This window comes from Pteropus alecto, unplaced genomic scaffold, assembly GCF_000325575.1.
Source record: "Pteropus alecto unplaced genomic scaffold, ASM32557v1 scaffold63, whole genome shotgun sequence".
Lineage (NCBI taxonomy): Eukaryota > Metazoa > Chordata > Mammalia > Chiroptera > Pteropodidae > Pteropus > Pteropus alecto.
This window is the reverse complement of record NW_006434897.1, coordinates 4,833,657-4,859,855: the sequence shown is the minus strand read 5'-3', so window position 1 is coordinate 4,859,855 and position 26,199 is coordinate 4,833,657. Positions and strand designations below refer to the sequence as shown.

Here is a 26,199-nt window from a genome sequence, read left to right as displayed (position 1 = left end):
AGTGCATTTGAAGTTCTTATAGAATAATGTGGCCTTATTTGCACTCTCCAACTGGTGAGTCTGGAGAAATTTGGATTACAATAGCATGAGGAAATCATCTGATGATAAAACTCAGAATTAGAGTTAAAAGCAAACCAAACCATCTGTTTCAAAGTTGGCCTGGTACTTGCTCCATTTATCTGGGACTATCTGTGGCAACATGAACACAAGTTCTCTTGATACCTGTTTTAGGTTCAGAGAGAAACATGCTTGTAAGAGACCTGCCTTTCATTAATGGAGATTGCTTCTTTATTTAGGAATTAAACAAGCTGTGTGTTCTCAGTTAGTTAAATGAAACAGTTCGTGTTTTGTAGGCGGCTTGGCTAGACTCTAACTGTTTTGTTTTCTAAAGAAAAAGCACTTTTTTTTGTCCATAAGGGATTAATTTAGATTTCATACTATTAGATGAAATTGTAGAGACAACAGCACTTTGGTGAGTGGGTACGGATTTTAAAAAATCATTTTGATAGTCTAATATCAACTCTCATGCTATTAAAAACATTCTTGTCAATAAAGAGATTTGCCATTCCTTTCTTTTCAAGACAGCTGAAAACTCTCTGCTACCTTTCCCCAATTAGCTTTCTAACCTTGCTGAGCCCGAGCAAGATCTTTGAGCTCTTTGTTTCCCAGTGTTTATCTATCTGTTTTTGAAGAAATGTTGTCAGGAGTTTCCTCATGAGCAGAGTAAGGTAGAGCTTACCCTGTTGCAAAAAAAGACAGCCACTGAAAACTCCAAGAGATTTTTTATTTCATTACTTAACAAATACTTGTTAAAAATCTATTATGAGGCAGGCACTGTTCTAGGTTCTGGGTATGCTACCATGAATAAAACAGACAATAATCTCTGCATATTGTGGGAAGGATGTAGATAAACAAACACATATTTAATATTTATATTATGTCTGATGGTGGAAGTGGAAGGGGATTGGGAGGTACTGGGATTGAGAGGGACAGGCTTGCTTGCAACTTAAGTAGGTTGACCAGTGATGGCAACATTTTCACAAAGACCTGAAAGAGATAAGGGAGTGAGTCCTATAGATATTTGGAAAAATACCGAGAGCTTTTTAGACAGAGGAAAAATAAGTACAGAAGTCTTGAGGCAAGAACCTGCCTTGAGCGTTCCTTAAACAACAAGGAAGCCAAGGTGGCTGGAGCAGAATGAGCTCCAGGGGGAGAGTGGAAGAAGCTGAGGCCACAGGCCACAGAGGCAAGGTGGGCAGCCCAGACGCTGGAGGAACACTGAGATAACTTTGCGTTTGATTCTAAAAGGGGAAAGTCATTGGAGAATTCTGAACAGAGCTGAGCCATGATCACACTTAAGTTTTGAAAGGATAACTTTTGCTGTTTCACTGAGGATAGGCTGTAAGAGAACAAGAGTGAAAGGAGGGTTCTGCCATCTGTGGCTGCCTGTACGGTTGATTCTCTTTATTCACAATAGTGATGTTTCATAAAGTTGCCTCATACACCGCATTAGTGAATACCGAATCATTGTTCTGAGGGGAAATTTAGGGTTAGGTTCCTGTGAGTCTCTGGTAACAACATTTTCATAAACAGATCAATATATAACCTTGCTTTATGGCTGTTTCTGTTTAAAGGCATTTTGTTTAATATATATTTTTGATTTACTAACTTTGAATGCATGGCCAACAGCACTATAACATAAGCCTGAATGAAACTTATCTAACATACACAGTTTCTCTGTAAGACACACCACAGCACAGCCTTTTTGCATTTAGGAATAGTAGACAATACTTTGGTAGTATTCAGGGCCATTTTAAATAGCAAAATCATCAAAAACAAGTGCACAAAAATGCAAAAACATGACCCTTAGTAGACTATAATAAGAATACTTGTTAAACTCCAGGAGAACTGAAACAAGGTGGCAGCAAGTCCCCTTATTTGGCCTTAGCTGGGGACTTGAATGTCAGGCAACTCAAATTTTTGCCATGCTGTGCTTGTCTGCAAATGACTATAACTGCTGTCAGTATTGATTTTAGGCTTACAAATAAATTTCAGTGAGTTAGTGAATTCTCCAATACCATATTTTTTTGAGGGGTAATTCTCCACTTTGTTTCTACATGTCTTGTGACACCTTTTATCCTAAATTCTTTTCAAGGATTTTTGTCACAGTGTTCCCCAACCCCCAAGATGAAGACTGGTACTGGTTCGTGACCTGTTAGGAGCTGGGCCTTACAACAGGAGGTGAGCAGCAGGCCAGCGAGTGAAGCTTCATCTGTGTTTGCAGCTGCTCCCCAGAGCTAGCATCACTGCCTCAGCTCCACCTCAGATCATCAGGCATTAGATTCTGACAGAAGCATGGGTCCCTGGTGCCAAAAAGGTTGGGGACTGCTGGTTTATCAAACAGCTTTGGGAGACACAGGTAATACCTTCTTCTGGTTCCAATAGCTGATTTTTTTCTGACTGGATAATAAAGACAATGTCTCCCTCTTGGGAAAAGTTTGGGCAGGTTTTCTAAACCCATTTTGTGAGCAGGATCCAAATGGGTCTGCCTCTGCCTTAGCTCCATTAGACCTGGAGGCAAAGAGAAGCAGTGAAAACATGATGCTCATTCATGCTGCTTTCTCAGGGAATAAAGTCCTTCACTTCTGATTCAATGTCTTCTACCAGCATCTATGAAACTGTGGCAGGCTAACTTGAGAGCATGCAAGTAGGATAAAACCTCAGACCCTTCACAATTCTTGACAAAATCATATATATTTTTTTCATATTTCTCACTGACTCTTTGATTGGGTTTTTATTCAAAATTAGCTGTTCAAAGTGATTTGACCTTTACAGAATAAACTAATTTCAATTTATTGCTGCAGGCTACTTTTCTTCTGTCGTGGGTTTCTTTTCTGCGGGCTTCTTTTCAGCTGCTGGTATCTTGGTAGCTGCAGCCTGTTTTTTTCCCCTCCAGAGGCTTTCCCTGCTTGGTAATGCCAACAGCCTTCTTTTCTTTCTTCCCTACCACAAAGCTTCTTTCCTGGAACCCCCTTCTTAGCTGATTTGGCTTCTAGTATTGCTGCTGCTTTATCCACCCAGAGATTGTATTCTTGACCTGGTGAAGAACAGTGTTCCAGAGCATGGTCTTTTCATATGGGTTTAGCTTCAACAGAATTCTCAGGTTTTTCAGTGGATTCTTCTTTAGGACTCTGGGATACGTCTTCTTGCATGGTGCTTGGAGAGCTCTTTGGATCTATGGACTTTCAGGATTCTGCTAAAGTCTGTTTTGAGCATCTTGTGCATGGGAAGGTTGTAGTTATCTTGAAGGAGGCAGCTCTCTGCCATAAAGGTCATCTAACTTACAAAAAAATGCTTTCAGTCCAAATGCAGAAACAGCCCATATGCCACCAGGAGCAAGTTTCAAAATGTTCGGTTTGCTTATATTAAGCAGAGTAACTCCAGGGATGTTTCTGTAGGCTTTAATGATGCCGTTGTCCTCATTATAGATGATACAAGGTCCCCTATGCTGGATACAACATTGGTTTCTCATTTTGCCCTGGCCAGCTCTCATTTGCTAAGAGGAATAGACTTTTTTGATATCATTCCAGGCCTTAAGTTTCTTAAGAAGCAAAACAGCTTCCTTGGTCTTCTTGCAGCCTTCAGCTTTATCTTCAACCACCACAGGAAGTTCAAGAACGTCCTCAATATGATGACCTTTAGACACGAGCAGTGCTGGTAAGGCTGAGGCAGCCAGGGCAGAACAGATGGCATCTCGCTTCTGTGTTGTGTTTACTCTGAGGTGCCACAGTGGCAGATTTTCGTTGGTGCAAACATGCAGCGCCCACGGCACATATTGCCCAAAGCACCCTGGCCAGAGCAATGAGTCCCACCGCCTGGAACTCTGGGAATTCAAGCCGCAGCTCTGCCAGTATCCCCCCGACTCAGCAATGGTTTGATGACCTGCTAATTCAGACAGCATGGGACTGTCTATTGTTTTTGCTCAAGCTGTGTGAAATGAAATTCACAATATCTGGTTGAATGGGAGTCTTGAACACAGCGGGCAGAGTGACATTTTTGCCAGATGATTCCCCGTTGGTGGAGTGTACTGATATCAGTGGACGAGCACATGCCACAGTGGGGAGAGGAGAAGGCCACTCTCTTCTCCAACAAAATCATAATTTTTTAATTTGATTCTTAAAATATCTTATTAAAACTTTTGCTTATAAGTTTTGAGATGAGTGCATATATACTTGTCTATCCAATAATATCTCTCATATTTCTTGATAGAAGCCTCAACCAAAATAATAAGTTATTTAGTCTGCAATTATTTCTAATGCACAAATAACGACTTAAATTAGTGTCCCTCTTACTTTTTGTTCTCTCAGTAAAAAATTATATAAAATGTTATTTTTGCCAACTTTGAGCACTGTCTTGTAAAATAAAACTTTATGTGACTATGTGTCTACTGGCAAGTCAAAATAACACCATTTAAATGTGGTTTCACTTGAAGAAAAAAAGCAGTATAATTTTAGAAATAACCATAATTTTACATACATAGGAGGTATTTTGACTGAGATAGCATTCTAACTGACATAAAATACTGAGTAAATGTAGCTAGGAATACAGGATTCCCCCCTCCCCTATTTTTCACACGAGAATATTCTTTGTTAGAAATAATTCCTATGGATAATGTTTTAAAATTCAACTCTATTCCAGAGTCCTCAATATTTTTATTTAGAAATAACTTCAACTCTGGATCAGAATAAAGAATCACTGATAGTGCTTTATTTTTGACACTATTATCGTAACAATACTAGTATTGTAAATGTAAATAATGAGTCATATATTAAAGCTATTTTTTAGTATATTAGAGAGTCTATTATGAAAAGAGGCCATTAAAAGCTTAATTTAAAATCATATGGTACTAAAGAGTCAAATCTTCTATCTTGATAGGGTTTTCAATTTGAGAATTAGCTCTTACTTCCCTAGTACTGAGTCCTCTTAACAGTGAAATCTAATTTAAAATCTAAAGGAAACAGAAAGAAATTGAAGTTTCAACTGATGACTCAGTTATGTTTAGGTCCGCACTAAATCGTCATTATATCTTCTCCTCCTGATGACTTACTTATTCTAGCCTGCCAATCATCTAGTGCATAGAAATTTATGGCAAAATTTAAAATCTAAAGTCCAAAAAGTGGAATATAACCTTCCATTCATCACTCCTTTTTAAGGCATGTCATCTATCAAATTAAAGTTTTCTCTTTTAATTTCAGGACTTTCTATTTGGCAAACTGAGTTTCAGTGTGTATAATACTTTTTAATTATATATGATATGATGACTATATCCCCCAAATGTACAGAAAAGATCATTGGTTTTTGGATGAGTATGTAATCTTTTTTTCCAGCTTGTATCCACAAGGGAAGTAGATGTGATGACAATTTTGGATACAAACAGTATTCATCCGTCTCATCTCCACCCATAAGTGTTGGACCTCCAGCCTCTTTAAGGTTTCTTTCGATTAGTTTTGGGAATCACTTGTGATAGTTTTCCATGACCTCCTGGATTTTGGGCAGCCATGGAGCCCTTTTTCAATAGTTTTCCAGTTCATGGTATTTTTCTCCTAATCCCAAGGCCTTCAGACCTTGGAAGTCTGATAAATGTGCTCTTTCACCATACTGTTACTGTCATTGCTGCTAGTTGCTGTGCAAGATTGTCCCCTGCCGCTAGGGATGCTACTGAGGCTAGGCGGGCTCTCTTTGTCTTATGCCTGTTTAGAGTCCTTCCTTTTAATGCATGCTCCAGTGCCCTGGGTTCTCCATAGAAGTGTAGAAAATACCTTATCCATTGTGCTGTTCCCGGTTATCTGGTTGCAAGGTTTTGTTTACATGTGCTCTCAAATTGTTGCACAAATTTTGGGTAAAATAATTATTTCAGTTGCTCTGTTCGGATTTTTATTTTAAAAATTCACTGGAGCATGATGAAATACTAAAATTACCCTTGCCCTCTGATGATGAGGACATTGTTATTCAGCTGAGCATCCTCATCCCTTATGACTAATTCTTTCCCCGGAGGCAACTCAAATCTGAAGGCAGTATAATTTTGGTGGCCCATTTCACCAGCTCTCCAGTGGTTCAGATCAGGGAATTTAGACTATTGAGGCTTAAATATCAGAACCATCACTTGTTATTCGTGTGATCTTGGGCAAGTCACTTAACCTTTTTGTAATCTCTAGTTGTTATTGTTGTTGTTGTTGTTGTTTTTCCCATCTGCAAACAGAGTAGTTGTGAGGATGAAAATGATAATATATGTAAAGTTCTTAGAATAGTGCCTGGCTATTGTATGCCCTATATAGGATTTTGCTATTAAAATGATTAAAGCTGTATTATTTCAATACTAAATAAAAATACCACTTCAATAACTACCAAAGTTTCTGTAATTTTATCTTAACTTCTATTGACTATGCTCCAGACTTATCTATTAATTTTTATCTTCTTTCTCCACTTCTGAAACCTTTGATTTACTATAGTGTACAGTCATCATATTTTAATTACCTAACTGAAGATATTGAAATCAGTCTAACAGGTAGCCCAAAATATAGGGTTTATATCATGCTCTAAGTGTGATCAAAAATCTCATAAAAATATTACCCTAAGATACAAATGACAAGCATAAAGCTTTGTTTTCTGCTCCTGAAAATCCCCATTTCTTTTAGTAGAAGAAGGTAAAAGCAATAACCTTTTTTTGTACAGAATCCCAATGGAAGTAGAAATGAATGGTCCATTTCAGCTCAATACTCATTCTGAAAACGATCCAGGTCACTGACTGGGTACAAATAAAGTTCCTCTTTGCTTCAACTCAATTACTAATGAACATCCTGATTGCCTCCAAAAGTAAATAGGCAGCTGTATTAGGTTCTACAAGAAATTTGTACCTTAGGCAATCCAGCTATAGATTTCTGCCCTCAATGCAGCTTCCACATAGTCCCCCAAGGAGAGACTTAAGTAGAACATTTTGAATAAGAACTCAACCACAGAAAACAAACAAACAAATAAGAACCCATGTTCTGAATATGAGTTCTCTGAAGTTGGGGCAGAAGTGATTAGAAGTAGAGGGATCAATTTTTTCCTTAAATCTGGCTTGAGCCTTTGATTGTATGGCTGAATCAAAGAGTATATATATATATTTATATCTAGGAAATGCATTATGGTGGAAGGCATTTATGTCCTACCAAACCAAGTAATACTATGATGGAATATTTATAGTAGATACAATTTTTATGGTTGACAGGAACTCTTCATCTATAACAGTAGTTCGAAGTCATTTGGGTGATCTATAGTTTAAAGTCAGCATTCATTTGAAATCTGTAAAAACATGTACAATGTCCTAGGTAAAATTACATATGATATACAATATTCTAAACATGTTAAAGTATACTATAATTACTATAAAGATATGCCAAGAGTTCCTACTAATATTCAAACAAGAAAGAAATATAAGCATAGAATTATAAGAAAATACAAATGGAAAGGGAAAAGAATATGAACAAAATATTACCCAAATTTAGGGCTAGCTGAAGAAGAATTTCTCATCCTTAAATAGGTATTATCAAGTATACTACCCTAGATAGAGTTACTCAGATGCCAGACTTCTCTACATACCACAGATTCAAAGCACACCAACTGATAATATACTGATGATACCTTTCTCCCCCTGGAGCAGTAAAACATCTATGAGAATAATCACACCTTCAAAACTAACCAAACGAAGAAATGATCATATGAGCTTTTCTGAAACAGTGGACAGTGTAAACAGGTCCAAGAAAAACTGAATTTCATATAGAATATTTTTACTGAAATAACAGCTAGAATTAATCGGCTCTCCTTGTCACTGTAGTCCTTTTGGGTATGGTAATTATGAATCAAATATGGAAAGGGGAATGCATGTGAGAGTATGGAATGTAGTGAGTGTGAGTAAGTAAGTGTGTCTGTGAAGAAGAGTGTATGAGTTTGTGTAAAGTGTGATGTGTGTATGCAGATGAGTAATTAAATTTTGTATAGGTAAATCAGCTAAAAATCTCAATTCTCTGTTAATTAGTGATTTCTTAAAATTTCTACTGTGTAATCTCACTCTGTACATACTTTGATTTATTTGATAAAGGTACTTACATGTTGATGAACAGACCCACTTTAATTTATTTAGTAACTTAGATATAATCATCTGTAATAGTTCTAAGATGACATTATCATTTTTCAAAGATAGTATAATTAATACAAATTACTTAATACATTTTAGCAGTTTTTTTGTGTCCCCTAGTCTTCACACTTTTAGAAACTTCTTATTTTTAATATTTCTATAGACTGTGGAATATAATTAAGATTGAAAATATTAATTCTTCAATGGAAAATGCATTTTAATCATTTCCACATAGTTAGGATATATTTATCCCCTCTAACACATTAATTAGGAAGAAAAGCATTCACAAGAATAACGACTGATTTATTAAACATTCTTTTTTTTCCTCAGAAAGAACTGACTCCTAGAAACAATTATTTTTATTAATGTGAAATAAAATTGATATTTTAACAAAATCATAAATATTTTAAATTTACTTGAGTAGAATGAAGATAACATATGCTTAAAATGTTTTATGATACATTCTGCATACCTTTTGAGTCATGATTTTTTAACTTAAAAATCTTGAGACTTAATTTAGTATTCTACAAGGTGTTCTTTTAATAGAAAACTTATTTATAAATATTGAAATTATACTCTAAAGATATTTCTCAAAATTTTCTAAATATTTTCTGAACTCTATCTGTGTATATTTCACCATAATGACGTTTCTGTCTGTAAATATAGAATTTTGCTAATAGATGGTCAATGAAAAGTCAATAAACAACAAAACTATTAATATTGGTAACAAGCTCATAATGATGAGTAGTTGAGATAACGAGACACTTAGAATAATTTGCCTAAAGTTTCCAAATGTGATTTTAACATTTCATTTTAAGGAGTAAAGCATAATTCAAATAGCAATCCTTAATTTCAAGGCTTTAAATAACGTTTGGATTAAACCTAATTTCTTTAGAAGGAATTAAATCTTATTTCTGGAAAAAGAGCTAGCAAGTATTTGACCTAGATCTTTTGGCTTTTTTTTGGAGAGAAAGGGACTTGATAATTTCTTCTAATTTTGGGTTTCCAAACTGTGGATCTGTTAGATAGAGGTTTTCTACATCCACCATAATTTCTTGAATATTGCTTTATAAAAATATGTTAAATATATGAGCTAAGTTAAATTCATAAAGTTACATACATGCCCCAAAGAAAAGAGCAATACAACTTAGCTTTTTCTGTTATTCTCACTTTAACTTTAATACAAACACTTTAGGTTTCTGTATTTTATTAATTTACTTTATTTTTTAAAGGACTGCCATTTTTATTCTTTTTTCTTTTTTCTTTCTATTTATTTATTTTTTAAATTTCACCTTCCATGTTAGATTTATTTCTGTCACCATATATTTAACCCCTTTTACCCCATCTACCTCCCTCTTAATTTACTTTTGAAAAGAGATCTGACATACTAATTTTTGTCTAACTTAATTTTCTTATCTTATGTTTATGCAAGACTTGAAATTTAAGAAATTCTCTAGGAGATCCATCCTTACAGACACTCGTATTCTCTGATTCTATAATCAGTTTCTTGGTTCTTCTCCAGTGTGTAGTTCTGAAGGATGATTAAGGTCAACATGTAGAGTAATAAAGAGCAGGCAAATGGGACACAGATATTCTGTTGGGTGTCATGCTCAGTAGTCTACCAAGAATAATAATAATAATAAAAAAGGAATCTGGAGTTCTGGTTAGTTCCTCGTGGTTTTCATTAAGTGTATTTTTGGTCAAAGCATGAGTTTTTATTATGTTCTTTGTTGTTCACTAGTTGATTTCATGCTAACATTCAATGACAGCATCTATTAGTAGAGCCTATTTAAATCCCTGATTACTGGAAAGGGAGTATGTAATATCCACTTTTTTTTTTTGCTGACATTGGGGCACTGGAATTTTCAATTGGCTCCTTATCTTCTCTCAAAAAAAATTTTTTATTACATTTTTCTTCATGGTTTCTTGAATTCTACATGCCTATTTTGTAATTCTACATTTTTGCTGGTTTTTTAAAGCACCATTTATATGCATTTATTCTATTTTTATTCTTTTGTATCTATTGTTTTATCAGGCAATTTCAATATTCTGGTACTACATATGCTTTTTACCCTTACTCAGGCACTGTAGTCTGTAATAATAGCAATCAAGGCAGTTCATTCTGACAAATGTATGTCAGAAAAAGCCTGCTGTGACTTTGAAATATTGAAAGTGACTGATAACATAATGTGTGAAGCGGAATAAATGCATACAAATGGAAGTTTTAGCTGAGCAGTCAAAGAATGAACTAAATACAGTGTTAGAACTCAGTCCTGAAAGCTCTAGGTGCCAGTGGTTAGTTACAATGGCAAATTACGAAATGCACTTTGCAAAGTGTTTTATGAATAAAGCAGGGGCCAGAGCTTTATCATTTTTCTATGTGCTTTGGCTTCTGCAGGAAGCACAATGAAGTGATGTTCCCTTAAAAATTTTCTGGTTTGGGAAGTCACACAGTATTTAGGAAGATAAAGACACTAAGGGCAGTTGGGAGATATGATAAGAGAGAGGACATACTCATTAAACATAGGACATGAAAAGGTTGGCTACTGGACAGACATCTGGGCTACGATAAATCCACTTATTAAGAAACACTCAGAAAATAAAAATAAATCTTGACTAGCAATTTGCTAAAATCTGTCCTTATTTTTGAAAAGCTTACTGGCATTTAAAAAGGAGCGAAGAAAGGGATAATAAAAATAAATCCTTCTAATATTTGAATATTGCATAGATGGCAAATAAAGTTTTCGCATGTGTGAAACACAGTGATTTTATATATTTCTTGCTAACTCCTGCTTAACTGTGCGTAGAACTCCTAATAAAATCTGACATGTTGACTTCGTATTGGTTTCAGTAGGTACTGGACTCTCATCTAAGAGGGGATCCACATTCTTTTGCACCAAAAGTAGGTTGTTCAGAGAAAGAGACTGGCTAAGCAGTGAAACTAGTCGGGGAAAAACAATCTCTCTCTCTTTTTTTCCCTCCATTTTATCTCTCTCCTCTCTCTTCCTCCCCCACTTCTTTCTCTTAGGTGCCTATATTTGGAAGGCGGTTTATTCTTCCACAGGGATGTCAAGGCTGGAGGTACAAGGTAAGAGGATTTGTGAGTATTTTGTTGGCAATTTTCACACATATAAAATAGAACACTCTGGGCAGTGTTATAAATATAGGTATTGCAGAGTATGCCTCAATCCATGTTCTTTTTAGAAGTGTGAATAAATTTAGTGTTTTCCGGTCTCAGAGTTCAAGAGTACAAGCCTGAGAAACACTGGTGTTGGCAGGTGCCTTAGGAGATGTTGCCAAATATATTAACTAATAAAAATGGAATTTGCCTTCTCTGCCATTATAAATGTAACTACTTTGAGAAGAGTATCACTGGGGTGAAAATGTGACAGTGTGGCGAAGGCTCAGAGATTGTTCTAACAATGTTTTATACTTTGTCCTATAATTTCTTGTTTGTTTGTTTTTTCCGCTTATTCTTTCCTGTCTCAAGTTCACTCTCCCACCCTCACTTTCACTGTATTTTAGATCATTATCATCTCTCATCAGAATTATTGTAATAAATTTCTGGTTGGTGAGTCTTGCTCCCAGATAATTAATAATCAACACTGCAGGCCGAGTGAATATTATAAAATGTAAGCTTTTTTATATCTAATCTCATTTAAAAATCTTCTGATGGTACCCTAACACCCTCAGGCTGAAGTCTGAACTTTGGCCAGGCATCTTGGGCCCTCATGAAGGAGGCCTGGGTTCTCTGCTGCACTACTGTACATCAGCCTAGGCTCATTTGCTGCTACTCCCTGATCCACACTCAGATCCATGTGGTGCCTTTTCCTCTTGTTCTTTTTATTTAGAATGTACTTTACTTCATCAACTATATTAGTCTTCTAGGGCTGACATAAAAAAGTATGACAGACTGGGTGGCTTGAACAACAGGAATTTGTTTTCTTATAGTTCTGGAAGCTAGACGTTCTAGATTAAGGGATCAGCAGGATTGGTTTCTTCTAACACCTCTCTTTTTGGCTTATATGTGGCCATCTTCTCTCTGTGTCTCCATCTGATTTTCCCTCTCAATGTATCTGTGTCCTAACTTAATCTTCTTATAAGGACAGCAGTCATATTTAATTAGGACCCACCCTAATAACTTCATTTTAACTTAATTACCTCTTTCAAGATCCTACCTCCAAATACAGTCACATTTTGAGGTACTATGGGTTGAGACTTCAACATATGATTTTGGGGGACACAATTCAGCCCATAACATCAATCAACTTCAATTGCTCTTTAAATTGTCTGTTCAGTTCCGCTCCACTAGGAAGCCTTCTTTATACTTCTCACCTGAGTTCTAGGCTGATTCCCTGTGCTCCCAGAGCACATATCACACTGAACAGAAAATAGTCCCGTCACACGTTTACCTTTCCTCCTACAGAGTAAGCAGCATGGAGGCTGGGAATGTGCATAATTCACAGCTGTAAATCTACTGTCTAGCATAGTGTCTGGCGTGTAATAGGTGGTTAATCAGTACTTGTTGAATGGGATGAAGTATTACTAGTTTGTGTGTTTTTTTCCTTCTCTTTTCCTATCAATTTACGCTAGCTGGAAACATGTTAAGGATACTACATATGGCTGATTCCACTGGTTTCTATATAAATTTTCCTTTTAGGTTTACTATAAAAATTTTATTGAATTTTTAAACTTATTTTTCATATTAACCCTGTACTGTGACTACATCAAAATAGGCATACAAATGGGAATACTGAGATAATGCAAGGTCTCACATTACCTGCTCTGCTTAACATCAGTTACATGGATTTCCAAGAGTAAAAATATAAAAGAAAGGAAAGCTTAAGAATTTAGAAATGCTCTGCACCAGGTGTTTCATTGTGGAGCCGATTTGTTATGTAGAGTACAAGATACCAAGTGACCAAATCCTTTTGGAACTCTTCCTGTGCAGGTCCACAGTTCTGAATTTTAAATCCTGTGTTATCAAAAGAATGACTCCCTTGAGCTGCCTGAAAAACTGGTGGTGTGCACAGGTCATTTTTGGTGGAGAAGAAAAGGAACATTTTGAGACATAAATTGGTTATCTACTGTCAGGGTTAAGATGGATTTTCAATGTTGGCAGAGGATGTGAGAAACTCTGAAGGTGGTATGCAATGGCCCATTATTTAAATCTTTCCTAAAGGGATTTTCCTACCATCTTTTGTTAGATTATGCAGAATCTGTATTCCAGGGGTAGCCAATTTTCAGAGAAATGATTTTACAGATGGTGGTCACAATAGCTATTTGAGACCTCAAATGGTCACCTTCATATCTGAATAAGACAGAGTCTAATCATTTTGTATTCAGTAAGCTTTGTTTCAGAATGGAATTGTTTTGCAGTATGTATATAAAAGGTTTCAAGGGACAATTCCTTTTAAAGCTTTCAGTTTGTTACTCTTTTTATTTTAATCAATGATAACACAGAAAAGCTTTGCTTGAAGATCTTTTTAAAAGCTTCTCTTTGAACTGGATACATTTCTCATTTATTTTTTACATTTTTCTACATGCACTGAAGGTCAAAAAAGTTCTTCCCTTTCAAGTAGGACACAGAATTTTGCATAAACCATCCCAAAGGACTTTTTTTTTTTTTTTTTTAAATGTAAGGAATGTGAAAGCAGAGTCAGCAGCATCAGCTTACAAACTCCAGTGTTTCACTGGAGTTACTTAAAAAAAAAAAAGGAAATAAGACAGAGAGTCTGGTATAGCAAGTTGCTTACATATGTATTATGTTTTTGTCCCTTCTCCTCGCTGCTACTTCTCCACAGTAATTTTGAATAAGAGATATACAATTCCAAGACTTTTAGATTTCAGGAAAAAAATTTAGAAGATTTGACATAGGTTGCTCAATGTTTATTTTGTTAAGTAAGGACATTGAAAAAACTGCTCATTTCCTAATGAAAAGACATTTAATTATCTCCAAACAAAAGATGGATATAATCTCAGAATGAAAGAGTCCTTTAAACTGAGTTCACTGAGTTAACATCTGACTACATTGTCATTATCTATCTATCATCCATCTATCTATCTATCTATCTATCTATCTATCTATCTATCTATCTATCATCTATCTATCTATCATCTATCTATATCAATCATCTATTTATTTCAGTTCACAATGGGCTGGTGGATGTCTCCTCAGAGCTGGTATCTGTCTGTGAAAAGGCATTGGAAGTTGGCAATAAAAGTGACTGGATTTCACCTTTTGGGCAGGATATTTAAACTGAGCTGAGTTGAGTAGGAGCCTGGAGGCAAAAGCAGACATCAGGACTAGGCCCCTCACTTGGAATGCAGTTACTGAGTGGGGAAGAGAGTATACAAGATAAGTCGGGGGAGGTGGGGAGAGGCTAGGTAGGTAGAACCTTGTAGGATCCATTTTCTCTCTTCTGTTTTTCTTTTTGCCTTCATCGTGCCTGATTCAAAATGTACATATTATCTTAAAGTTTTGGAGCTAGATTATAATTTTAGAATTATCACTTTATGGGGTAGAAGGAAGTTCACATGACTGGCTGCAGGGAAGTCTGGAATTTTCTGTAATCTAAACTGCCAGATGCAACTATACCACCATGGCACATTATCTCATCTGTCAGGGACTTTGTTTCCTCACAGTGACCTGAATAAAGATGGCTGTAAACCAGATGATAATTTATCACTTTTTTAGTTTCAAGAGTCTACGAATTTGTGATTTTAAGTTAACAAGGGATCTATACACTTCATGATGTGATGCACGGGGAAACACTAGTAATATAGCCTTGGGGATATACTAGGAAACTTGTTTCTTTCTTTAAGCAAAACATTTCTTATTTTATTAGTAACTTTTTCATAACTCTTCATAGAAACCAGATAACATTTAGTGACTATATGAGACAAAGTTTCTACTTTCAAGGAATTATTTTTCTTATAAAAGAAAACAAATATGACACTTTGCTGGAATAAGTATAATTTGCAAACAGGAGACAGGCTTAGTCGAATCTGGAAGACTTTTCTCCAACACAGCAGTTAATATCATTTTGTTAAATTCCTGTAGGCAAAAAACTGGAGATACTAGATCAAGTTATAAAGAAACCAGCTGATTAATAAGAAGGATTCTACAGAGACAAAAAGAACAATCACAAAAGGATTTGAAAAATAGTATGATATGATCAATACACCAGTTAGGAAAAGTGATGTTGGTTGCAGAAGAAGAGCTTGTGGTTGACGAGGTGGAAGAAATTAAATAAGTGAAATTGTATAATACAGCCCACTGTATAATTTAGGTGTATAGATTCAATTCCAAAGTATTTTATCCTTATGCTTTCTAAACTTTGCTTTCTTAATCTATAAAATAGGTACAATAATCCTTCCCTTAATAATATTTTGCAAGCATTAAATGAGGTAGTAGAGTGGGAATAATCTGTACAGGATTGAATATAAAGATAAAAAATTATTTATTTATTTATTTATTTATTTATTTATTTATTTATTTATTTATTTATGGATGTTTATAAGCTTTATTCAGAAAGACTCCATAGGCCATTTAGTTCAATCCTATTTATTTATTTATTTATTTATTTATTTATGGATGTTTATAGTAGCTTTATTCATAATGGGAAAAAAAAAGCTGGAAACAATCCAGATGGTATCTACTACAGAATGATAGTTGCAGTAGCAGTAATGGCTTCAATTTGTCCATGCTATTATGTAGTCCTGGAACACACCGACCCTAAGCTTGCCCATGCAAATTGCTTTGGCCAATATGAAAATATGAGAATAGTAAACATATCTTGCAGTGCCTTAAAAAGTGCTTGACTATTCATTCTCTTTTTGTTTTCTGCAATCCTCAGTCCATTATGTGGTAAAAATTGAGATAACTTGCTGGAGGCTTAGTATGCATGGCAGGTGCCAGTTTTCGAAATTTTTACTTTCAATTTAAATCCACTCTTTTTTGCCCTGATTTGTAAAGCTTGTGCTGGATTCCATATTTCTTCTTTAGCTGGCACAATGTTAGGCCTTGTCAAAATATTTTTTTAAAAAGGAAGAAAAGAGTAAAGAAGCAGATAAAAAGATGCAAGGCAGAGAATGAGAATAGTAAATAGCAAAGACAACTATATCGAGCAGTGGTTCTCACTGTGTAGACTCTAAATCAACAGCATAAACCTCACCTGGAACTTGTTAGAAATGCAAGTTAGGTATACCCACTGAATCAGAAACTCTGGGGCTGTGTTTTAACAGGCCCACTGGGTGATACTGATGCTTGCTAAAGTTTTAGAACCTCTGTGTTAGAGTCAACCACAGGCATAGCTGAAGCTGTCTTGGAGAAGCAGTTCATGTGTTTATGTAAGAAATAGCTATCAAGCACCAACTCTGTTACAAGAATTGCTCTAGATCCTGAGGATATAAAGATTGCATAATTTACTGTCATTACTTTTTATGTACTTTTCCAGTCACTTCTTTATATGCTTTTGACTGTAAGAAAAGAAACTCCAGAATAATTTCCTTAAGGAAAGAAATTTAACTCACATAGTTAGATATCTTAGAGGTAAATGTCTTCAGGGTTGGGCGATTTAGTGGTTCAACAAAGACAGCATTCTCAAGGACCTCGATTCTGTTCATATTTCCACTCTTCCATCCTTGGTGAGTGGATAAGACTGTCCTCAAGGTGACCTGCCTCTTCCTCTCTTTCCTCTAATATCAGTCCTTGGGGCTTGGCTCTCTTTTGCCTGCACATATTTTCTCTTGATTTTTTTTCCACCTTGTTACTTTGTATTGTTAAATTCTGAATCTATATATCTCTCCTTCATCTTATGCAATCTTCTGTCTCATACTTTCAATAGGGTTCAGATAGACCTTTTGGTGTCACTACAAATTCAACATGTGCGAAACAAACCATACTCTTCCTTTCCATACTGCTCCCATTCTTGTGCTCCTATTTACAATTTTCCAGTTGAATATATGGTATCATCTTTCTATTTTCAAACTTTAACCAGTGCATACTGGTTAAGGGCATGACCTCTGGAGTCAGGGTCCAAATCCTAGTTTAGCCATTTATTAACTATAGCTTGAACAGTTAACAACACTACGTGTCAGGTTTCTTTACTATAATATGGAATGATTATAGCACCTATCTCTTGGAATGCTGTGAATATTAAAGGAGTTGGTCCATGGAAAACCTTTAGAAGCATGGGTAGCACAAAACAAATGTGCAATAAATGATAATATCATTATGGGTATTATAGCTGTTTATTCTTTTTCCTTTGTTTCTTATATATTCTCTAATAGCTGTTAATTCTTCTTTCAGACTTGTATGGGACATTATAATTGACTCTTCAACATCTCTTCCATCCCATTAGATAGACTGTCTAAGCTATGAGTGTATGTTCTTGTGGGGATCTACAGAGTCCAGGAATAAATATACAACCTAGGATGAACTAATTAAGCTGAAGGGACAGATTTATATTCATGCTTGAAAGGAAAGATTTCTCATTCTCTTCTCCTGAATGAAAACAAGGAAGCACATTGCCCCTATTGCTGCTATAAACATCCTTCTATCCCTAGGCAGGTCACCTTGAGGACAGTCTTATCCACTCACCAAGGATGGAAGAGTGGAAATATGAACAGAATCGAGGTCCTTGAGAATGCTGTCTTTGTTGAACCACTAAATCGCCCAACCCTGAAGACATTTACCTCTAAGATATCTAACTATGTGAGTTAAATTTCTTTCCTTAAGGAAATTATTCTGGAGTTTCTTTTCTTACAGTCAAAAGCATATAACTAAATCCTTTGTTATTCTCATTACTAGACTTTAGGATTTTTATAAAATGTGTCTATTTTCTTTCTGCTTCTATCCCCACACTCCCATGTTAGTGGATATCTCAAATCGTTTAAGCATCTCTTTTTAATTACTATTGAAGTAATCTCTAAAATCATCAAGCCCAAAGTCCTCAAACCAGTACATACATCTTTTATAACTAGTACCTTCTACCTATCAAAATATAATTTTTATTATTTTGTCTTTTCTCTTAAATTTCATATTTATATATCTGAGTTCCTATCTTATAAAAATGTCACACTACCAAACCCAATGCTAGAGTCTTAATCCCCCTGGCTCTTAACCTATTTCTGGCTCATGCTTGATCATCTCAGTTTATGGAGCCACTATCTACTTATTTGTTCAGAAGAGGAAGTTTTCCTGATTACTCTGTTTTCCTCATCTATCATATCCATATCATTTGCCAGTCCTATCAGTTTTACAGTTATAATAGACTAGAACCTGTCACTTTTCCCCATTTCAGTTATACCACCCTAGACCAAGCTTCCATGGACTGTTGCTATAGCTTCCTAATTTACCTACCTACATTTATTCCTGCTCACTGCCTCTACTGCCCTCCTTCCATCTTACTATATTGTTTTCTCTGCTTTAAAGCCAGAGATAATAAATATTTTAAAAATTTTCAGTGGCTTACCTTTGTTATTAGAAAAATATCTGTAGTCTTTACCATGTTTTTAAATATTCTACAATACAGCTGGGCTCAACTAACTCTTTAATTTCCTTTCATGCTACTCTCTTTAGGGTTTGTTTTCACATTTCTCTCAGTTTGTTTACTCTAGACATACCAAACTCCTTGACATTTTTAAAACACTCCAAGTTGGTTCTCACTTTAGAGTTTTTAAATTTGTTGTTGCCTGTGAATAAAATACTCTTCCTCCAAATTTTACATTCAAGATCGTAACCTCAGAAAGGTCTTTTGTGACCCACCTCCACACTGATCCATCTTTATTCTCTGCCCCAGTTATATTTTCTTCATGTTTTCCAGTATGAAACTATTCTACTTATTTGTTTTCTTATTTTATTGTATGTTTCTTCTTCCAGCTCTCTAGTATAATGTAAGCTCCAGGGAAGCAATAACCTTGTCAATCATGTTCAATATTTTATCTCTAGGAAAATAGAATAGTATCGCACATGAAGTAGTTGTTCAACAAATATTTGTTGATCAACTAAACAAACATGAATCCTATTCTCTAGTAAATTGCTTTCCTTTGTAATCACATGTGAGAACAGGATTATCCATTTTCCTCTCAAACATTACTTAACAAGAATTTATTGTTAAGTACTAGGTATATAATAAGTGTTTACTATGAAAGATAAGGAAGAATAAGATAGGTTTTGCAATTCTTTGCAAGCTAAGTAAGAATTTAGAATTTATTTGAGATGTCAAGGTATGAACATAAGACATAATTAATTAACAAAAAAGTAATGTATGTGATGCAGAGATGAAATAGAGAAACACAATTAAGGGTTTAATGAGAGCTGAATTTGTTAGGGAAGACTTATGCTGAGGGTGCGTCATTAACTGGAACCCACAGAATACATAAGATTTGAATAGGTTTGGAGAGAAAGGGATAATTGTGTTCCCAGACAGTGGGCTAAGGTAGTGACTGTGGAATAGAAAGAAGAGGAAATCAAAAAAGAGACATTTGAAAATAAGTTTTTACATGAACCTTTTTCTCTCTATGCCCTTTTCATGGTCTAGGTCTCTGGCTTTCATAATCTTAATGGAGAGTTTGCCCAAGTCTATATCCATCATTTCAGGTCTTGTCAAGTGCCCACCCTGCATTGTCATCTGTTTGCCATAGTCTCTACATTTCTCTATATGGATGCATTATCCTCCAGCACCTCAAACTCAACATGCCTTGATGAAAATTTGCCCTTTCACTCTGAAACCACTTTCCTCTCCTGGCTTCTTTTCTGTGAATGACTTCCCAGTCTCTCAAACAGCAAGGCTAAGGATTTCAAAATTATGTTTAGATCTTCTTTTCCCCATCTCTGTGTCTAGTCAGTGGTCAACATTACCTTTACAGTATGTTGTATTTTCCTTCTATTTCCATTGCCTTCATTTCAGTTTGGATATTTCACTTTTCCTAAGTGATTCATTCACCTATTCATTCAACTAATATTCATCAAAGATCTTCTATGTGGTAGACTTTCATCTAGGTACTTGGAATACATCTCTGAATAAAGTAGACAAAAATCCCCACCTTCTTGGAGTTTACATTATAAATACAGCAATGGCTTCCTAACTAGTAGTCTTCCTTCTAGTCAATTTCTTTCATTCTATTGATTCTTTCTAGACTGATCAAAGAGCATACTCTGATATGGCTAGTCTTTACTAAATTCTTCAAATGACTCCCCATGCTTAAGTCCACATAGCTTGATCTGATACTCAGGGTTCCTGGGTTTCAGTCTATTCTCCCTCATCAACCTAATGGAGTATTTAGTGCCACTTTACTGAATATATTCCATTTGGTAGGCAATTTGTTTGGAAAATTGCTTCTGTTGCTAAAAAAACAAACAAACAAACAAAAAAAACAGAAAAAAAGAAAATCGCAATAGTAAAATTATGTTGATTAGCTCAGAGAATATGAGAGACTGCCCAGAAAGGCCATGGTGGCTTTTACAGGGAATAATAGATTTCGTTAATTAACAGGAAAAATGCCCCACAAAATTGATAAAAAATCATCAGAATAAAACTTTGCTACCGAAAATATTATCTTGGAAAAAGATTGACAACCTTATTAGTGCAGAAAGCCACCATATTTTTTTTTTTTTCAGCTTGCTGGCTCCTTCCATCATGCCTCCATGTCTTTCCATGGAACATTGGTAAGACTATCACTAAGGCAAAATTTTTATATATATGTTCTGAGGCCGATAGTAAATAATATAAAAGCATGTTGGATTTCAATCATTTTCAATAGTTACTAACATTATTTCAAATTAAATAGCTTTATAAAATGACAGTTATAGAATGAATTATTAAGAAAAAAGCGAATTCACACTTTGAGGTCTATATCTTTTTTTTTCAAGCTGGTGCTAAAGCAAGGAACTATGTTAATTAACACAAAAATCACTGATGTCTCTGTTAGACATATCATTCTGGGCTGTACAGACTTATAAATATTATGTGATATGGAAATCTTCTATTTTTACCATAATTTGGTTCTAGAAATAGTAGGTTCTGTTTCATGTTAGTAAGTATTTACATGTGAGTGAACCATCTGACCAATTATGATGCTAATATTTTTGAGATGCTCAAAGAACTATGAAATGAGATAGAGAAGAGGCAATTTTGAATTTCTATCAATTAAAAAGTCATGATGAATGAAAACTGTCATGAAGGAAGAATTAAAGTTTTGGTCAAGTACAGTCTTATTTGTAACAAAGGAAGAGAAGACAGAGGGAATAATTTTAGTGTCCTCCGCAGCTTTCAATTTTCAATACTTTTATTGTTTATTTCTGATCAGCTGATTCAAGACAGATTCAATTTCAGATGGATCTGCTCCCTCACCATAATGGAGGAGGACTCTCACTGTTAGCATGCTGTTTCAGTTTCTGAAAGTCATCTGAATTTCATGTAAACTAAAATACCCATCAGCATTTTAATGTGAGAGGAGGCAGCTACCTGAGCAGGCATGAAGACAATTTGGATGCTTTTTATATTGGTGCACACTGGTGCATGTGCTTAGACTTTTTAGAGTAGGAACTAGGGTAAAATAGTGTCTGATGGGTTCAAACCTATGTCTGCCACTTAATAGTTTTATGACCTTTGAAAACTGCTAATCTTTTCTGTGGCTGTTTCCTCGTCTGTAAGATGAGGCTAATCATAGTATTAACCTTGAAAGGTTATTGTTAAGATTAAATGACTTAATGTAGTTAAGACACCTACATTATTTTAGGCTTTAGTATAGTTTCTCTATAAGTTAGGGAAAATGTGACCCAAAGCACTCTATCTCATATTTGTGCTATTTTTTCTGTATATCTATAAGTGATCACAATTTTTAAACAGGAATGTTCTAGTCATGTTTATGACTCTGTTAAATCTATTTACTCATTAATACTCCTGACTCCTTTATGAAAGATATAAATTTAATTCTGAAAAACATTTATTTTACTAGGAATTTTAAGGATAAAAAAACTGATTTGTTAAAAAGAACTGGCATAAAGGAGTAGGGGCGAAACACTGGACTGGGAGCCTGAACTCGTGGTCCCCTGGGCTGTTCTGACCAAGGGTTAGACTCCGGGCAGGTCATCCAATTTCCCTTCTCAGTTTCATATATGTAATATTAGGGAGTGACCTAAATACATGCCAAAGTTTTATTCGTGTCTCATATTTATGGTTGTTTCTTCTATCAACGTAAATATCATTGGAGCCCATGTGCTTATTCCTATGCTATTATTATGCTTACGATATTTTAGATTCCTATGCTATTACTATGCTTATGATATTTAGCTTATTCCTATGCTATTACTATGCTTACGATATAAAAGAGTAGCACATTCTTTGATTATCCTGAATGATATCAAATTTTCCCATTAAAAAGAGACTGAATTTTTAAAACAGTAAAAAATGTCTTGAGGCTAAGGCTGGTGAATAAAATGGGTGTTTTGAATGAAAAAATGTGATATAAGCATAATGAAATTATTTTTGAGAGAGGCTTATAATTGATTCCTGTATATGCGAGTGTGTGTGCACACATGTGTACGTATATGTACTTTCATGTGCAAAAATATAGTTGTAAATTCTGAAATGTTTTGTTAAAAACTTAGCCTTTAGTCACATCTAATTTATGCCAGTATAATAAATATGCTTTTTGTAAAACAACTGCTTTTATTTTAGTGTGGCAATACTTACTGAGATCTAGAAACATCACAAATCTTATTTTTAAAAAAGGCTGATCAGACTTGCTTCTTGCAAAACAGCTTGGTCCAACGCTGTGGGCTCATTATTCAGCTGAAATACTGCTTTGCACCTCGCACTAGTCATTTATTTTCTCAGTACTTCAGTACTTTCCTCAGAAAAATCTAAACGATGCTTGTTTATAAAGGATACTCTTATACCTTGGAAGAAGTGTTCCCCAAATGCTGTACAATGTAAGTACAAAGAAAATAGAAGCTTGTAACACTTCAAAATCTGCTCCACAGGATTGCACTGTCTGATGGCTGGGTTTATGTTCAGCAGTAGGAATACTGCATACTTCTTGAGACTAAAAGTTTGTGACTTCCTTAAAATTTGGCTACTGTTTTGCAATATTAATAAAACTATCTCAAATCATACAGTGCCATTATGGTAAATATTTTTGAAATATTTATATACTGGAAATATTGCTACCTGTACTTATATTACCATTTATTTGTTTATTTTAATTTATTTATTTATTTTTTTATGGTGACAGTAGTTAACAAAATCTGATGTTTCAGCTGTACATTTTAACAGTAAGGCATATATATATTTACATTGTGCATTCGCCACTACCATTTATTTAGATACAACACTGAACAAATGTAAATTACTTAGGTTCTCCACCAGAATCAGCAGTCTGGGTGCTGGGTAAAGCCCACAGGGTATTAGTCATAAAAAAATCTCCATGAGGATTCAGGAAATAGAAAAAATAACAAATAAGATACCTCATTTTTCTCTTTTATTAAAGTTTCCTGAATTCAAAATTCTAAATTTAAAACAAACATTTTAAAAGGGGGTTGCTTTGAAATAGAAATAGTATATTCCTTTCAATGGTTTCCAGAGGCTAATCCTTGTTTAATATATGTATATTATATGAAAATAATTTCCTTTAACACTTTACAGGTTAAAATATATATTACTATTTTAAGTAAACATATATGCATAAATATATACTATTATTTTACTCTACTCATCTCTCTTTGAAAGTGAACCTTCAACGTCCTCTTTCTTTTGTTTCGTGACTCCTCAAACATTTTCCTTTCTTGTTTTATATAAACATGCCCATATAAACTATCTTGTTATAATAGTCTAAAACAGAAAATGTGGATGCAATGAAACCAGGTGGTTTTAGTGGTGTGCGCATGTGTGTGTGTGTATGTGTTTATATATATATATATATATGTAATTAAAAATTAGTATCTGATGTGGGAGGGGGAATGGGCAATGCTACTAGGGATATGTGACTGTGATTTGAGCAACTATGGAACAAAAATCTGTAAGCTGGAAGGTTGTTTGAAATAAATACATACTGGGTAGTGAATTATCATATTGTTATTTTTTAATAATCATTGCTTTCCTAGAAATATTTTCCAGTTGGTTTTACCTGAGGATGAATTTACCTTTGAGCTGATGCAAAAGTTATAGTAAATGAACAAGAAGGAAAAATAAGGAAGTTGGAAGGAAAAGAAAAGAGAAGACTGTTTGTGGCCATTTGAATCTGACATCCTTTCCCTTTCAGGTTCCTGGATTACATGCACTCCTCTGATTTCCACCAAGTCCTGTCTACTCCTTTTCGAATTGCACCTTTTTTCTAATCTTTTCTCTCATTCTTCCTGAAAATACTACCACTGCTTCACAGCTGGAATATTACAACAGCTTTGTAAATGGTTTTCTTCAGTTAAGCATTTTCTTCACTAACCCAACAGCTTGGACTACTGAAATAAAGCTCTGTCCAGATATTCTTCTCCTCAGAGCCCTGCAAAACTGGTATGGGGTTCTAAGTGAGGTCACGAGCTCCAACCTGGATTTGAGTACTAGTTCTACTTGTCATTAGTGTGTAACTTTGGTAATATAATTAACTCCGAGTCTCAGTTTCCTCAGATTTATAAAACGCAATTAATAAATGCCAATTCACGGAGTTGTGGCCAACGTTATACCAAATATATCAATTTTTTTTAGCATAGTAGATGCTTAATAAATAGCAGCTATCAATACTCTGGTACATCACATTCAATTTTAGCCTCTCTATCTATATCCCCCTGCCAATATTCTCTCCTGTCAAGTTGTTCCTTCTTATTGTCTTTTCAACACACAATGACTGTTTTCTGATTTCCTCACGTTTTTCTGAATGTCTAACTTATACCTGTCTCCATATCCAAATTCCATTTATCCTTGGAGTCTCCTTCTAGCTTAAGTCTAATAAAATATTCTATTCAGCTCCTCACTGATATCCTTTTTTTAAAAAAAAAATTCAGCATTTATTGTCTATACCATTTGGTTTAATGTATAAGCACATTTTGCTTAATGTTTACTTGATAATGTATCTTGATAATGTCACTCCTGCTCTTAGAACTGAGGGACTGTATAAATTTTATAAGTTTAAAGGGAAAACAATTAATTGCTTATTTAACTTCTAGTTATAAGCATCTGTCTATGTAAGAGATCCTTCTAGCTAACTGAAGAACTTAAGCCAGTTGTTGACTGATTTTGGAGCTGCTAACTGGGCAATCAGTGTAGGCTGAGTTTTTCTCTTCCTGAAAAGGAAACAAAGTACTTGTAAAGTACCTCATTCTGGTTGGGGAATAAAGGATTACGGCACTTTTCATGTTAAAAGAATATTTTCTGCCTTCCTCTGTGGGAATGAAAGCATGAAAGTCCTTAGACCAGGGAGTTGGAAAGAAAGGTAGACATATGGCACATTCGTTTTCTTTTAGTTAAGTTTTTATTATTCATTGTATTAAAAATTGAAAAAAACAAGAAAGAAAAAAATTATTATAAGAGAATATAGAAGACTGTTTTAGTATCAAGCAAGCACAAGTATCAAGTATCCAATTTATTTAAGTTTCAATAAATAGAATGATCTATGACCAAAATGTTACCTAGATCTTTTATTCATTTGTCAAACATTTATTGAATGCTTACCCTATGTTGCCATAAAGTTAGGCACTAGGGACATACAGACATATGCCTGGACTCAAGGGGCTTACCAACATGAGGCAGGACATAAGAGGTAGAGTGTAAGAAGTATTAAGATGGAGATAAAATGGTCTAATGTTCTTTTTTTGAATCCAAATAAAAATACAAAGTAAAGAGCTAGATATTCTAATAGTTAACAGTGCAAGGGGAAAAAAAAGACTATATCCAAGGAGTAACCATTTATGGACACATAATGAAAATATATCATAAATCAAGGATTATGATTAATGCTATTCTATGCTGTTAAGAGAGAGAGAGGAGAGAGGAGAGGGAAGAGAGGAGAGAGAGGAGGGTTGA

At 34.9% G+C, this 26,199-nt stretch overlaps 1 protein-coding gene and 1 pseudogene across 2 annotated transcripts in view; both read right to left on the bottom strand.

Moving 5' to 3' along the window:
• The window catches only part of GRID2 (glutamate ionotropic receptor delta type subunit 2), a 1,244,993-nt gene that overhangs the window by 79,602 nt on the left and 1,139,192 nt on the right, over positions 1–26,199 (bottom strand). The gene's annotated exons all lie outside the window — the stretch shown is intronic.
• LOC107195589 lies at positions 2,848–6,094 on the bottom strand (annotated as a pseudogene).